Genomic DNA, 15776 nt, shown 5'->3' with positions numbered 1-15776 from the left:
CGGCCCAGACGCGCCAGCGCCAATGGTATGATAAGGGAGCCAGGGACCGCAGCTTTCAGGTCGGCCAGAAAGTACTAGTCCTGCGCCCCGTCCCTACTGACAAGCTGCAGGCTTCCTGGCGGGGCCCATTCAAGGTGGTAGAGCAGGTCTGCGATACCACCTATATAATCGGCCCCTGCGCCGGGACCGGGGACAGACGCATGTTCCATGTGAACATGCTGAAGCCCTACCACGAGCGCACAGAGGAAGTATCCGCCATCTGCGCCTCGGCTGCAGAGGACACAGATAACCTACCCCTCCCTGACATGCTGGCCCGAGGAACGCTACAAGAGGACCTCGCAGCCGTACAGCTAGGAGACCGCTTGAATCCCCAAGAAAAAGCTCAGGCCCAAAGTTTAATTAGGGAAAAAGGAGCCACTTTTTCCAACCTCCCGGGGTATACCCCGTTAGCTACCCATCGGGTAGAAACCCTAGACCCGATCCCACTCCGTCAACCGCCCTACCGCATTCCCGAAGCAGTGAGGGGGAACATGTACAAGGAATTGAAGGAAATGTTGCAGTTAGGGGTAATTGAGCATTCCGATAGCCCCTGGGCATCCCCCGTAGTACTCGTGCCGAAGCGGGATGGAACTACCCGCTTCTGTGTAGATTACCGGAGGCTCAATGATAAAACCATATCCGATGCCTATCCCATGCCCCGGATAGACGAGCTATTAGACAAAATGGCTAGGGGGAAATACTTAACCACCATTGATCTGTGTAAAGGGTATTGGCAAATTCCTCTAGCCGAGGACGCCATTCCCAAGTCGGCCTTCGTCACCCCATTTGGCCTGTACCAATTCCGGGTCATGCCATTTGGGATGAAGAACGCCCCGGCCACCTTCCAGAGGATGGTGGACCGACTATTGGACGGGTTTCAGGAGTACGCTTGCGCCTATCTAGACGACATAGCCATCTTCAGTTATTCCTGGGCCGATCATCTAGACCATATCGGAGCAGTACTAGACCGCATCCGGGAAGCCGGACTGACCCTCAAGCCCAGTAAATGCCATATAGGGATGGCCGAGGTCCAATACCTCGGACACCGAGTAGGCAGCGGCCACCAAAAACCCGAACCAGCCAAAATAGAGGCCGTAGCTAAATGGCCAACCCCCCGCAATAAAACCCAGGTACTAGCCTTTTTAGGGACGGCAGGATATTACCGAAAGTTTGTACCTAACTACAGCGCCCTAGCCAAGCCCCTTACCGACTTGACCCGCAAGAACCTTCCCAAATTAGTAGTATGGGCCCCAGAGTGTGAACAGGCCTTCCAACTCCTAAAAAATGCCCTTGTTAATGCCCCTGTGTTGGCTGCTCCCGATCCGACTAAACGCTTTCTCGTCCATACAGACGCTTCAATGTTCGGATTGGGAGCAGTACTGAGCCAGATCGGAGCCGATGGCGGTGAACACCCCGTAGCTTACCTCAGCCGAAAGCTTTTACCCAGAGAAGTAAGCTACGCCGCCATCGAAAAGGAATGCCTTGCCGTGGTGTGGGCCCTCAAGAAACTACAGCCCTATTTGTATGGACAAACCTTTTCCCTGCTCACAGATCACAACCCGTTGGTCTGGCTGAACCGGGTGTCAGGAGACAATGCCAGACTGCTGCGCTGGAGCTTAGCGCTTCAGCCCTTTGATTTCAATATTCAATATCGCCCGGGGAAGCTCAATGGAAATGCTGACGGGTTATCCCGACAAACGGAACTAGACAAGTGATCTGTGGGTACTCCTCCAGACATCCCCAAGCCGATCCGTTGGGATCAGACTGTGTATGCTGGCTTGGTTCTGGGGGAGCATTGTGGCAGAAGCAGCCACCAGAAACTCATATTTACATTGTTATTTGTCCCTAAACCTATATGTCCATGCATCTTATATATGGTACCAGCATGTTAAGGAAGAATAAATGTGCACCTACCGTTATTGGGTCCGTGGGTGGCCGCCGTTCGCCTAATCTCCACGTGGCGGCGGCCATCTTAACTGCCGAACAGCGGTGTTTGGTCGTCGAGCGTCTGGAACTAAAATCGGACGCTCGACTACCCAGACACCGCTCAGACCTCCAGGATCCCCAAATCGTATGATCCAAACTGCCGAACGGCCCGCCGTTCGGTAGTTTGTATTCTCCAGTTTAGGGGATTCATCCGAACCAAAGATTGGGGTCGGATGGCTGAGCTATTCGGCACTTTCTAGGCAGTGAAGTAGACCGACTACGGGGCCAGAATCTATGGAGCCGTTTTCGGCTACTGTGTCCCTGCAGTCGGTCAAATCTTTAAATACCTGTAACTCCCGAACCCCTGGTCTGATCTGGGTGAAATTTGAATATGTTACTCACCCAGAGCAGACCTACCAGGGGACCCCTCATTTATCCTCGTACCCCCCGTATTTAGGGGTCATTCAGAAACTGGGGAAAACTCGGTTCCCTCTAATTAATTTACCTGCTAATCTAAGGGGAGGAGAGGGAGGGGAGGTGATTGTGAGGTGATTGGTTGTTTTGAGTTACCTCCCTTGCATGGGAAAAAGCCATAAAAGAAATTGTGTGAATAAAGCTGACAGTTGACCTCCAAGCTATGTGTCGTCTAGTTCTTGGAGGGAAGGGATTGTAACCACGCTACCCGTTTGATACCTGTATTGGATTGCTGTTCCTGTCTACCAGCGGAGCTACCTTGGATCGTACCTCTACTCCGCTACACTCATATAGCACAATACAACCCTGTGTATCCTCATATAGCACAATATAGCCCTGTGTGACCTCATATAGTGCAATACAGCCCGGTGTATCCTCATATAGTGCAAAACAGCCCTGTGTGACCTCATATAGCACAATACAGCCCTGTGTGACCTCATATAGCACAATACAGCCCTGGGTATCTTCATATAGTACAATACAGCCCTGGGTATCCTCATATAGTACAATACAGCCCTGTGTATCCTCATATAGTGCAAAACAGCCTTGTGTGACCTCATATAGCACAATACAGCCCTGTGTATCCTCATATAGCACAATACAGCCCTGTGTGACCTCATATAGCACAATACAGCCCTGGGTATCTTCATATAGTACAATACAGCCCTGTGTATCCTCATATAGTGCAATACAGCCCTGTGTGACCTCATATAGCACAATACAGCACTGGGTATCCTCATATAGTGCAATATAGCCCTGTGTATCCTCATATAGTGCAATGCAACCCTGTGTGACCTCATATAGCACAATACAGCCCTGTGTATCCTCATATAGTACAATACAGCCCTGTGTATCCTCATATAGTGCAATACAGCCCTGGGTATCCTCATATAGCACAATACAGCCCTGTGTATCCTCATATAGTACAATACAGCCCTGTGTATCCTCATATAGTGCAATACAGCCCTGGGTATCCTCATATAGTGCAATACAGCCCTGGGTATCCTCATATAGTACAATACAGCCCTGTGTGACCTCATATAGCACAATATAGCCCTGGGTATCCTCATATAGTGCAATATAGCCCTGTGTATCCTCATATAGCGCAATACAGCCCTGTGTGACCTCATATAGCACAATACAGCCCTGTCTATCCTCATATAGTACAATACAGCCCTGTGTATCCTCATATAGCACAATACAGCCCTGGGTATCCTCATATAGTGCAATACAGCCCTGGGTATCCTCATATAGCACAATACAGCCATGTGTATCCTCATATAGCACAATACAGCCCTGTGTGACCTCATATAGTACAATACAGCCCTGGGTATCCTCATATAGTGCAATACAGCCCTGTGTGACCTCATATGGCACAATGCAGCCCTGGGTATCCTCATATAGCACAATACAGCCCTGGGTATCCTCATATAGCACAATACAGCCCTGGGTATCCTCATATGGCACAATACAGCCCTGTGTATCCTCATATAGTACAATACAACCCTGTGTATCCTCATATAGCACAAAACAGCCCTGTGTGACCTCATATAGCACAATACAGCCCTGGGTATCCTCATATAGTACAATACAGCCCTGGGTATCCTCATATAGTACAATACAGCCTTGTGTATCCTCATATAGTGCAATACAACCCTGTGTATCCTCATATAGCACAATACAGCCCTGTGTATCCCCATATAGTGCAATACAAACCTGTGTATCCTTATATAGCACCATACAGCCCTGTGTATCCTCATATAGCACAATACAGCCATGTGTGACCTCATATAGCACAATACAGCCCTGGGTATCCTCATATAGCACAATACAGCCCTGTGTATCCTCATATAGTGCAATACAGCCCTGTGTATCCTCATATAGCGCAATACAGCCCTGTGTATCCTCATATAGCGCAATACAGCCCTGTGTATCCTCATATAGCGCAATACAGCCCTGTGTATCCTCATATAGTACAATACAGCCCTGTGTATCCTCATATAGTGCAATACAGCCCTGGGTATCCTCATATAGTACAATATAGCCCTGTGTGACCTCATATAGCACAATACAGTCCTGTGTATCCTCATATAGTACAATACAGCCCTGTGTATCCTCATATAGTGCAATACAGCCCTGGGTATCCTCATATAGTACAATATAGCCCTGTGTGACCTCATATAGCACAATACAGCCCTGTGTATCCTCATATAGTGCAATACAGCCCTGTGTATCCTCATATAGTACAATACAGCCCTGTGTATCCTCATATAGTACAATACAACCATGTGTATCCTCATATAGCACAAAACAGCCCTGTGTGACCTCATATAGCACAATACAGCCCTGGGTATCCTCATATAGTACAATACAGCCCTGGGTATCCTCATATAGTACAATACAGCCCTGTGTATCCTCATATAGTGCAATACAACCCTGTGTATCCTTATATAGCACCATACAGCCCTGTGTATCCTCATATAGCACAATACAGCCATGTGTGACCTCATATAGCACAATACAGCCCTGGGTATCCTCATATAGTGCAATACAGCCCTGTGTGACCTCATATGGCACAATACAGCCCTGGGTATTCTCATATAGCACAATACAGCCCTGTGTATCCTCATATAGCACAATACAGCCCTGTGTATCCTCATATGGCACAATACAGCCCTGTGTATCCTCATATGGCACAATACAGCCCCGTGTATCCTCATATAGTACAATACAACCCTGTGTATCCTCATATAGCACAAAACAGCCCTGTGTGACCTCATATAGCACAATACAGCCCTGGGTATCCTCATATAGTACAATACAGCCCTGGGTATCCTCATATAGTACAATACAGCCCTGTGTATCCTCATATAGTGCAATACAGCCCTGTGTATCCTCATATAGTGCAATACAACCCTGGGTATCCTCATATAGCACAATACAGCCCTGTGTATCCCCATATAGTGCAATACAAACCTGTGTATCCTTATATAGCACCATACAGCCCTGTGTATCCTCATATAGCACAATGCAGCCATGTGTGACCTCATATAGCACAATACAGCCCTGGGTATCCTCATATAGTGCAATACAGCCCTGTGTGACCTCATATGGCACAATACAGCCCTGGGTATCCTCATATAGCACAATACAGCCCTGTGTATCCTCATATAGTACAATACAGCCCTGTGTATGCTCATATAGTACAATACAGCCCTGTGTATCCTCATATAGTGCAATATAACCCTGTGTATCCTCATATAGCGCAATACAGCCCTGTGTGACCTCATATAGCACAATACAGCCCTGTGTATCCTCATATAGTACAATACAGCCCTGTGTATCCTCATATAGTACAATACAGCCCTGTGTATCCTCATATAGTACAATATAGCGCTGTGTGACCTCATATAGTGCAATACAGCCCTGGGTATCCTCATATAGCACAATACAGCCCTGTGTATCCTCATATAGCACAATACAGCACTCATATAACCTCATATAGCACAATACAGCACTCATATAACCTCATATAGCACAATACAGCACTCAGATAACCTCATATAGCACAATACAACCCTGTGTATCCTCATATAGCACAATACAGACCTGTGTATCCTCATATAGTACAATACAGCCCTGTGTGACCTCATATAGTACAATACAGCCCTGTGTGACCTCATATAGCACAATACAGCCCTGTGTATCCTCATATAGTGCAATACAGCCCTGTGTATCCTCATATAGTGCAATACAGCCCTGTGTGACCTCATATAGCACAATACAGCCCTGTGTGACCTCATATAGCACAATACAGCCCTGTGTATCCTCATATAGTGCAATACAGCCCTGTGTATCCTCATATAGTGCAATACAGCCCTGTGTGACCTCATATAGCACAATACAGCCCTGTGTGACCTCATATAGCACAATACAGCCCTGTGTGACCTCATATAGCGCAATACAGCCCTGTGTATCCTCATATAGCACAATACAGCCCTGTGTAATCTCACATACACCCTATTCCAAATTATTATGCAATTATATTTTTCTCATTTACCTAAATAATTGATGTAAATAACAGTCAGCATAATTCTCATGTTATCAACTAAGAGTACAATTTAAATTTTATTGAACAAACCTCCTAATGATAACAGTATTTTTTTTAAACATAAAAAACGTACAATGCACTGTTCCAAATTATTACGCACAGTGAGTTTCAAAACACTTTATAGGTTGTTGTGGCGAAACCAGCTTCGCCACTGTGAACTGGAGAGGCCTGGCGGCTAGCCTCCTGCCCTGCGACTACGGCCCATGGACATATTGCTCTATAAACACTATATTTGGGCATGTAATAATTTATATTGCTGCTACTGGCCCTTTAAAATCAGCGATGGACATATTGGGACTTTTGGGACTAATGTCCCTTTAAGACTTTGTAACATATCACAGTAATACTGTCTTAAATATTATGTAGGTATTTATGTGTTCAGTTAAACTGGGGATATGTAGAAATGTGTGTTTTATGTGTTAAATGTATCAGTATGTAATTTTATGTCTTTTACTGTCTTTTTGCAACCATGTGGTTAATGGAGTCTGACTCTAGTCCTAGATAATTGGATTACTTCTCCAATTAACTCCAGGGCAGAAGGGAGGAAGCCGGGATGCATTGTGGGGGATGTTTTACTTCTGTTTGGGCCAGATTGTGCCATGCTGCAAGCCAGGGCCCAAAATATACTTTTAGTAACTTTTAAACCCCTGGTCGGATTCATGCCATTTTTTAATATGTTGTTCCCCTGAATGGATTGATTGTGGATATGTATTTTTATGTGAATGTGATGTATGGTTTTAAAGTTATGAAAGTTGTGTAAAAGTATATTTTACTCTGTATGCATAATGGGATTATGTGTCACACTAAGGGGAGGGGATGTGTGGGAGGTAACATCTATGTCATTGGTTCTTTTATGCCTCCCCCTGGGTGTGGCCTGTATGTGTGAGTTGGAAATAAAAGCCAGACTGGGTGTCCCAGTCTAGAGTTCTTGCTTAACCCTCAAAGCGATGTGTCGTCTCGGTCTTTGGGGGAATGGGATTATATGCTGACTGCCAAGAGTGTAAGCCGATGTCTGCTTTTCTTGTTCAGCTGTTCCAGTGTTCGTGTGGTTCCAGTCGGGAGAATGGTGTTTGCCGTAGCTGCCTGTGCATCTGGAAAGGGGATTATCGCCTAAACTGGGTTTTATCCTCTTGTAAGTGAAACGGTCCGTTACAATTGGTGGCAAGCGGCGGGATCGTTCCTACAACCAGAGGGACAGCTACAGACAACACCATTTCTGGATTACAAATTGAGGGCAACGCTAGTATCCGTACAGCGACCCTATCTACAAAGGAAATCAGGAAAATGGAAGGAGACAGAGTCGCAGCTGCTGCAGCACCTCCGAGGGAGGAGGAGGAATCCGAGTTTGCCAGGGAATATAGGAGCAGGATGGCTCTATTCTCACCAGCCCGAGCGGAGCGGATGGCAGACCGGGTCTACAACGATGTACAGGCGTACCTCATGCTGCGAACGACGCAGAGGAACCAACAAGCTGCGGGATTGTTCCCACAGCCAGAAGGACAGCTACAGAACACCAATTCCTTGGAGTTACAAATTGAGGGCAACGTTAGCATTCGTGCAGCGCCCCTGGCAGCAGAGGTATCCAGCGACTTGGAGCAGACAAGTATGGAAGGCTCTGACGCTGAAGATGATTTTATGGCCAAGGTGAGGCAGCAAGTGGCCCAGTATGGGGGTTATATATCCATGGACACATTCCAGGGGATCTGGAACCAGGTCATGGCTGAGCAAAACTCAAAGATGGACGAAGAGTATGATGAGCAGGAAGAGTGGTACAGCAGCAGAGTAGAGGCTGCATCCGAGGAGGTTAGCCGCCCCCCCCCGAGGCGGCAGGAAGAACCCGAAGTAGGGGTCCTCATAGATTGGTCCTGTGAGGAACCACAACAGGCAGGTGGAGATGGGACCGAGGTCTCTCTACCGGCCCTACAGGGATGCTGGGCAGTCGGCCCAGATCCCCAGCGGCAGTGTGTAACCCAGGGAGCTGATGGTGTCGTCCATCCTCCCCAGCGGCAGAGTAAGTCCCAGGGAGCTAAAGGTGTCGTCCTTCCTCCCCAGCGGCAGATTGTATCTCAGGGAGCTGAAGGTGCCGTCCTTCCTCCCCAGCGGCAGTGTGTGTCCCAGGGGGATGAAGGTGTTGTCCTTCCTCCCCAGCGGCAGGCTGAGTTACAGGGGGCAGAGGTTGTTGTTCCTGCCCCCCAGCAGCAAAGTGATATGCCAAGAAGGCAGTGTGAAGGGAAGGGAGAGGAGAGCAGCGTCCTCCCTCCCCAGCGGCAGTGTGTGCCCCAGGGAGCAGAAGGTGCAGTCCTTCCTCCCCAGCGGCAGTGTGTGTCTCCGGGAGCTGATGGTGTCGTCCATCCTCCCCAGCGGCAGGCTGAGTTACAGGGGGCAGAGGTTGTTGTTCCTGCCCCCCAGCAACAAAGTGATGTGCCAGGAAGGCAGGGTGAGGTGAAGGGAGAGGAGAGCAGCGTCCTCCCTCCCCAGCGGCAGTGTGTACCTCAGGGAGCAGAAGGTGCAATCCTTCCTCCCCAGCGGCAGTGTGTACCCCAGGGAGCAGAAGGTGCCATCCTTTCTCCCCAGCGGCAGTTTGCCATCCAGAGAGAGGAACTTGTTACACCCTCTCTCCCACGGCAACCTAACCCACCAAGGGGAGATGTTAAGCCCCACAACTGTGCAGATGGGACCGTAGTCTCTGCACTTACAGCACAAGGGATAGGGACGGTCGGTCCTGTTCCCCAGCCTCAGTGTGATGGATCCAAAGGGGAGACAGTCGGTCTCCCCCTCCGGCAGTCGAGCTGTGCACCTAAAGGGGAGACAGCCAGTCTCCAGCAACCAGGCGCCCACCAGACTACTCCCGTGGTAGTGCTGGCAACAGGACAGAGTACCGCTGGTCTCTGCCCCCTCAGCAACCCACCAAGGCAGCCTACCCGTCTCCCACCCAGCAGTGGTGAAACACCAGAACTTGGACAAAATCCTTCCTCACCCAGATGTAGTAACCGGTTAGTGTGGGTGGGCTGCTCTGTTATTTCTGTTTCGTGGGTGGGTTGCTGGACTAACCAGGGCACTGACCGGCAGAAAGTCAGGTACCCTGTTAGTCTAATTGGCAAAGGGGAGAAATGTGGCGAAACCAGCTTCGCCACTGTGAACTGGAGAGGCCTGGCGGCTAGCCTCCTGCCCTGCGACTACGGCCCATGGACATATTGCTCTATAAACACTATATTTGGGCATGTAATAATTTATATTGCTGCTACTGGCCCTTTAAAATCAGCGATGGACATATTGGGACTTTTGGGACTAATGTCCCTTTAAGACTTTGTAACATATCACAGTAATACTGTCTTAAATATTATGTAGGTATTTATGTGTTCAGTTAAACTGGGGATATGTAGAAATGTGTGTTTTATGTGTTAAATGTATCAGTATGTAATTTTATGTCTTTTACTGTCTTTTTGCAACCATGTGGTTAATGGAGTCTGACTCTAGTCCTAGATAATTGGATTACTTCTCCAATTAACTCCAGGGCAGAAGGGAGGAAGCCGGGATGCATTGTGGGGGATGTTTTACTTCTGTTTGGGCCAGATTGTGCCATGCTGCAAGCCAGGGCCCAAAATATACTTTTAGTAACTTTTAAACCCCTGGTCGGATTCATGCCATTTTTTAATATGTTGTTCCCCTGAATGGATTGATTGTGGATATGTATTTTTATGTGAATGTGATGTATGGTTTTAAAGTTATGAAAGTTGTGTAAAAGTATATTTTACTCTGTATGCATAATGGGATTATGTGTCACACTAAGGGGAGGGGATGTGTGGGAGGTAACATCTATGTCATTGGTTCTTTTATGCCTCCCCCTGGGTGTGGCCTGTATGTGTGAGTTGGAAATAAAAGCCAGACTGGGTGTCCCAGTCTAGAGTTCTTGCTTAACCCTCAAAGTGATGTGTCGTCTCGGTCTTTGGGGGAATGGGATTATATGCTGACTGCCAAGAGTGTAAGCCGATGTCTGCTTTTCTTGTTCAGCTGTTCCAGTGTTCGTGTGGTTCCAGTCGGGAGAATGGTGTTTGCCGTAGCTGCCTGTGCATCTGGAAAGGGGATTATCGCCTAAACTGGGTTTTATCCTCTTGTAAGTGAAACGGTCCGTTACAGTTGTAAAGAACTGAAAATTGTCATTTGTTGTGTTTGCAGCATATTTACTGAAATCAAAAGCTATTTCAATCAAACTTATAACATTTTAACTTTTTAAACATTTTAACAGGTCACGTTACATTTTAACCTAGGACCCCTTATTTGATAGCACCTTCACAGGTCTTGCATCCATTGAACTTGTGCGTTTTTGGACAGTTTCTGCAAGATCTCAGAATAGCCTCCCAGAGCTGCTGTTTGGATGTAAACTGCCTCCCACCCTCATAGATCTTTTGCTTGAGGATGCTCCAAAGGTTCTCAAAGGGATTGAGGTCAGGGGAGGATGGAGGCCACACCATGACTTTCGCTCCTTTTATCCCCATAGCAGCCATTGATGCAGAGGTATTCTTTGCAGCATGAGATGGTGCATTGTCATGCATGAATATGATTTTATTACAGAAAGCATAGTTCTTCCTTCTGTACCAGGGAAGAAAGTGATCAGTCAGAAACTCCACATACTTTGCAGAGGTCATCTTTACACCTTCGGGGACCCTAAAGGGGCCAACCAGCTCTCTTACCATGATTCCGGCCTAAAACATGACTCCACCAACGCCTTGCTGACGTCGCAGCCTTGTTGGAACAGGGTGTCCGTCCACCAACCATCCACTACTCCATCCATCTGGACAATCCAGGGTTGCATGGCACTCATCAGTGAACAGGACATGTATTTTTCTGCCCAATGCAGCCGTTTCTGCGTGTGAGCATTGGTTAGTGGTGGCCGAATAGAAGGTTTATGCACAGTTGCAAGACTCTGGTGGACTCTACACCTTGATGTCCGTGGGACTCCAGAGGCACCAGCAGCTTCAAATATCTGTATTCGATATTTTAGCAGCTGCTCTCTTGAGCCGATGCATGGATCTGGCAGAAATCTTCCTCAATGTGCCTTTATCTGCACAAACCCATCTGTGCTCTGAAACAGCCACAAATCTCTTAACTGGGTGCCTGGAGTGTCCCTTTAAGGTGAACAGTCTCTTTAATTTGGAGGATTTGTACTGAAGTTACCAGATAAGTGGATCAGTGTTTTCCAGGAGAGTTGCAATCAATAGCATGGTTAGTAAAACCCAGGCAGGTTAGATCCAAACCAAATAAGGAATTATAGAAAACAAAGTCCAGTTTGAATTAAAGGATCACACCGCTTTGTTTTCCTGACACTATAGTGCCGCGCACGCTTTCAAATTGTACATAGGAAAGCATTTCTCAATGCTTTCCTATGGACGCTGTGCACGATGGAGGCGAAATGTGCCTCCAGCATCGCAGATGCGCCTCTAGTGGCTGTCCGGAAGACAGCCACTAGAGGCTGGATTAACCCCAAATGTAAACATAGCAGTTTCTCTGAAACTGCTATGTTAGCATCTGAAGGGTTAAAACCTGAGGGACCTGGCACCCAGACCACTTCATTGAGCTGAAGTGGTCTGGGTGACTATAGTGTTCCTTTAAAGAAGGATGTTTGGATGGATCAAAGGAAATCAGAGTTGAGCAGGTTTTATCAGGAACAAGTCTGAGCCAGGAACAGATGTCTTGTCTGTATCAGACCATAAACAAGTACCAGAAAGAGCCAGGTGCAGAACACAACTTCTCTCAATGTAAAGGCCTTGTGGTAAGTTGGGTGTAGCCTTTTGTAGGATCTTAATTAGTTCAGGCAGGTGAGGATGATAAGGTGGCTAGGGAGGCCACTAGAGGTGAGAAACAGGTATTGCAGTGATAAAACAGAATAAAATAAAACAATATCTTGGTTGTCAGGGGAGCATCAGCCGGAGTAAGTTAATTAGAATGTTTTTTCACTGCCTGATTTAGAATACCTTTCGAAATTTTAAAGCAAGTTTGAAAGGGGGTTGAGTGGGAAATTGTATCTCAGCTAGCGAACACATCAAGTATAAAACTAAGGACCAGATTTACCCAACTTGGGGAGATTAAACTTCAGAAAGCGATTTGCTCCATCGGTTTTTGGAATATCTGTGAGCATTGGGGATTTAGAATGTTCCTGTAACAGAAAGCAGTTGCACTCATGGACAGTGGTCGTTGGACATGACAATAGCTGCTGGACAACCAAACAGCAGGCTACAATCTCTTCTTCTCATCCCAGCTCAGGGGGCCATCATTAGGAGGCAAAGTAGGTTCAGACAGGTCAGCAATGGCCCTTTCAGAGGAGCTAAATCATGACCTGTATTGCAATTTACATATCACAAGTAATGTCACTGAAACGCATTGGAAATCACATAATATCTCCCCCCTCCCCCCCCCTCCACAAATCAATCAAATAATTCTACCTAAATCCGTTACTTAACTTGGTGTAAGTATAAAACAGGCAGTGGATAGGCACAGCAGTAACATAACCAGTCTCACACCAAGCTCAATTAAACTGGCTATATTTAGCTCCCACTGAGAGTGTCACTGACAGTAGCTAGTCAAGATGAACTTTTTTTGTTTTTTACTGAACACACTCCAAAAACTTGACTTTCTGTCTACAAACAGTTTAAAAAAAAAAAAAAAAAGATCTCTCAAACTTTACACTGGAAATGTGAGTTGGTGACCGGACACTGGCAGTGACTAAGCACAGCAATGACCTAACTAGTCTCACACTAGGATCAATGAAACCGGCTATCTATTTACCACTCTTGGTATAAGTGGCACAGGCAGTAGCTAGGGCAGCCACAGCAGCAACATAAACCTAACCAATCTCACACTAGGATCAATGACACAGGTTATCTGTCATTCCCTCACAGGCACAGCAAGGATAAATGCTGGCCTGTCTCACTTAATAGCAGACGTCAAAATGTGTCAAAGTATCCTGCTTGGAAATATAGCTGTTTTTTTTCCACCTTTTGATTGGACAGGAGATACAGTCCACTTAATTTAAGGGACACTATAGTCACCAGAACCTCTACAGCTTAATGTAGAGTTTCTGGTGTGTTTAGTCTGTCCCTGGAGGCAAAACAATGTAAACACTGCCTAGTAACCAGTCTAGATGCAGTCACTGAAACGGCCACTAGAGTTGCTTCCTAGTCCAGTGTGGAGATCAGTGTCTCCACGCTCTGCCTGGAGGGGCCGAAACTTCTCCATAGAGAATCAATGCGTCTCTATGAGGAGATGGTGATTGGCGTAGCCTGGTGTTTTTTGGCGCATGCACAATAGCCTCTCAGTGCTTTCCTATGGGAAGTCATTGAATTGGCTGAGGTCATCAAAACATGGAGGTGTGGCCAGCTATGGCAAGACCAGCGTGGCATGGGAAAAAAGGTGACTAAAAACACTTTCCCATGTGATCTAAGGGAGGTGGGGGGTAGTCACCTAAATAGGTAAAGACTGTAATGTTCCTTTAAGCAGACATCCACCATGGCAAACTAAGTTGCTTATTTCCCCCCTCCCACCCCCCAACCCTACCCCACTTCCCGTCAATTCTTCTCCATTCTGAACACATTTTTTGGAACAGAATTACTCCTTTTTCTGGTTGCAGAAACGTTACTCCATATCACAACTCAAATAAACAAGCACATTGGCCATGTTGTTGCTCTGTCAGTTTTACGTTCACATATCGCTTCAGAGTTACAGAATTCAGAAGACCCATGATTCTGCCTAAATTCTGACAAATTGCAATTTGACCAAAACCAAATATGTGTATGAATATTACAGAATTCTACATGAATACAACCCTGGCCTGGATTTTTAAAAAGGTGAATTGTGAGAATTTCAAAGTAAATTTAAAATTTTACTGAAAACAGAGCTGACCTGAAGCTATTTTGCTCTGAAATTTAAACTTGTAAAGTCACAATTTATTGAAAAACCACACAAGTGTATCTAAGAGCTACACAGCAAGTCTGTGTGTACGTAGCAAGTAGTGTCCATTTACTAGGTAATACCGATTTATAAAGGCATCAGATTATACTACAACATTCTAAGTGACGGGAAAAAAATAACACTTCCACGCAGTGCAATATTTTACCTGCTGCTTTTATCGCCTTTGCATTCATGCCAATGCTCCTAGATTTCCAATGACAGTCCCTAAATATATAGTCTATTAACTCAGACTATATATATCTCTATAACAAATTGCATACTGAGGGTAATCACTAGAGTGAGCATTGCTGGAAATTCAACATGGATTCAAAGGTAATTTCAAATACAAGACAAGTGAAAGCTTAGTTGACTTGATGCATTATTCCAGATCAGTTATTTGGGCTTTAAATTTGAAATTCAGTTTGAATTCCTGATGATTCTCACTTTAGTCAGTAGCTTTCCATAACATAATTAAAACCCAGGACATACTTGAAAACAAGAGAAATCTCAATGTATCCTACCTGGTAAAAAACAGTAAATAAATAAATATTAGAAAACAATGATAATATGGGCTGTCGTGGTTGGCTGGACTACAGAACTAAACTTGCCGTCAGACCAAAACTTGCCCACCTTTTCAAGATAAGTTAAACAAATTACATGAAAAGACACTCCAACTTTTGTGGACTCCATTTACCATAATGCTCAGCCACAATACCTGCTGCACCAAAGAATAACCAACATTTCGGTGAACCACCAATATCAAAACAAAGTGTGATTGTCAACATCTGACAGACCAGCTATTGTGGGCTTCACCTCTTATCACCCTCAGACAGCCTGGGCAATAACAAAGTGTTAAATAGGTATTTCGTATTTAAAAAAAAAAAGCTAGACACTGTGTAGAAAGCAGCAATATGTATTTACATAGATGGATTTATTATTTTACCTGGTGTTGCTAAGTCAGCTGGTAGACCTGCTTGTTACAGATGATTGTTAGAGAAGGATGCAACATACTATCTCCATGGGAACCATACAACGTAACACACTGGGGCGTGTGCATGAATGTGTGTGTAGCAGCTGACTGCTGTGACTCCACCTTATTCTCAATTTACATATGACAAGCCATCCTGACTCGCAGCTACACCCTCCATTCTAGAAACACTGGATGTGTGTGACATTGCTCGGGTGTCTTGTTCTGCCGACTCTGAACATGTATTGACAGGCACACAGATTATATTCATGGGATTAGTTTGGTGACCCATTGTTCATGTGGAAAATTAACGCA

General features: G+C 45.9%; 1 protein-coding gene across 1 annotated transcript in view; it reads right to left on the bottom strand.

Annotated features, from left to right (window-relative positions):
* ANKEF1 (ankyrin repeat and EF-hand domain containing 1) overlaps positions 1 to 15499 on the bottom strand; it is a 53808-nt gene extending 38309 nt beyond the window's left edge. The window contains exon 1 of the mRNA XM_063441508.1: positions 15438 to 15499. The gene's annotated coding sequence lies outside the window, so the exon portion shown is untranslated. The remainder of the gene's footprint in view (positions 1 to 15437) is intronic.
* Positions 15500 to 15776: the final 277 nt, after the last annotated feature.

Source organism: Pelobates fuscus, chromosome 2, assembly GCF_036172605.1.
Source record: "Pelobates fuscus isolate aPelFus1 chromosome 2, aPelFus1.pri, whole genome shotgun sequence".
Taxonomy (NCBI): Eukaryota; Metazoa; Chordata; class Amphibia; order Anura; family Pelobatidae; genus Pelobates; species Pelobates fuscus.
This window is presented reverse-complemented; position numbering and strand designations above follow the sequence as displayed.